Source organism: Herpailurus yagouaroundi, unplaced genomic scaffold (genome assembly GCF_014898765.1).
Source record: "Herpailurus yagouaroundi ecotype Mexico unplaced genomic scaffold, PumYag 67623, whole genome shotgun sequence".
Classification (NCBI taxonomy): domain Eukaryota; kingdom Metazoa; phylum Chordata; class Mammalia; order Carnivora; family Felidae; genus Herpailurus; species Herpailurus yagouaroundi.
Window position 1 is genome coordinate 1,821,597 of NW_024420424.1, and position 1,981 is coordinate 1,823,577.

Sequence of the window (1,981 nt, forward strand, 5' to 3'; positions counted from 1 at the left end):
AAAAAAAAAAAAAAAAAAACTCTAAATGGATGAAAGACCTAAATGTAATACAGAAAGCCTTCGAAATCCTTGGGGAGAAAGCAGGCAAAAACCTCCTTGATCTTGGCCGCAGCAACTTCTTACTCAAAATGTTTCCGGAGGCAAGGGAAACAAAAGTAAAAATGAACTACTGGGACCACATTAAATAAAAGCTTTTGCACAGTGAAGGAAACAATCAGCAAAACTAAAAGGCAACCGACAGAATGGGAGAAGATATTTGCAAATGACATATCAGATAAAGTGTTAGTATCCAATATCTATAAAGAACTGATCAAACTCAACACCCAAAAAACAAATAATCCAATGAAAGAATGGGCAAAAATCATGATTAGACACTTCTCCAAAGAAGACGTCAAGATGGCCAACCTACACTTGAAAAAATGCTCAACATCACTCATCATCAGGGAAATTCAAATCAAAACCACAATGAGATACCACCTCACATCTGTGAGAATGGCTAACATTAACAACTCAGGTAACAGATGTTGGTGAGGATGCAGAGAAAGAAGATCCCTTTTGCATTGCTGGTCGGAATGCAAGCTGGTGCAGCCACTCTAGAAAACGGTATGGGGTTCCTCAAAACATTAAAAATAGAACTACCGTATGACCCAGCAACTGCAGTCCTAGGTATTTATCCAAGGGATACAGGTATGCTGTTTTGAAGGGGCACATGCACCCCAATGTTTATAGCAGCACTATCAACAATAGCTAAAGTATGGAAAGAGCCCAAATGTCCATCGATGGATGAATGGATAAAGAAGATGTGGTATGTATATACAATGGAGTATTACTCGGCAATCAAAACTAATGAAATCTTGCTATTTGCAGCTACGTGGATGGAACTAGAGGGTATTATGCTATGCGAAATTAGTTATTCAGAGAAAGAAAAATATTATATGAATTCACTCGTATGAAGACTTTAAGAGACAAAACTGATGAACATAAGGGAAGGGGAACAAAAATAATATAAAAACGGAAGGGGACAAAACATAAGGGACTCTAAAATTTGTAGAACAAACAGAGGGTTACTGGCGGGGTTTTGGGAGGGTGGATATGCTAAATGGGTAATGCGCACTAAGGAATATACTCCTGAAATCATTGCTGCACTATATGCTAAATAATTGCTGCACTATATGCTAACTAATATGGATGTAAATTTAAAAAAAATTTAAAAAAAGAAGAAAAGAAAAGTTCAACAAAACTGACATCACTACACAGACTAATCAAAAAGAAGGAATATGAAAACTGTGGAAAGTGAGAATAAAAAAGAATTTACTGCTGATTCCATATTAAAAATTATAATAGAACAGTATGAAACACTTTATAACAACATATTTTATAACTTTGATGAAATAGACAAATTCCAATAGGTCACATTTTACAAAATTTCCTCAAAAACAAATAGAAATTCTGAATACAACTATAACAAATTAAGAAATTAAGTTAGTACTGAAAACTCTTCCCTTAAAACAAGGTTAAACCCAAATGTGTCTATTGGCCAATTTTTTTAAAACTTAATTTGGCTCTATTTGGTTACCATACAGTGTAACATTAGTCTCAGGTGTACAATTTAGTGATTCAACACTCCCATACCACACCACATGCTTATCACAAGTTCACTCCATAATCCTCATCAATTATTTAAAACACCCCCCCCCATCCACCTTCTCTTTGGTAACCATTATATTTTGTTTCTATAGTTAAGAATATGTTTTTTGGCTGCCTTTATTTTTTCAATTATTTAATTTAAATTCTCGTTAGTTAACATACATTGCAATATTGGTTTCAGGAGTAGTATTCAGTGAATAATTACTTACATACAACCCCAGTGCACATCCCAACAAGTGCCCTCTTCAGTGCCCATTATCCCTTTAGCCTATCATCCCACCAATCACCTCTCCAGCAATTCTCAGTTTGTTCTATATCTTTAAGACTCTCTCAT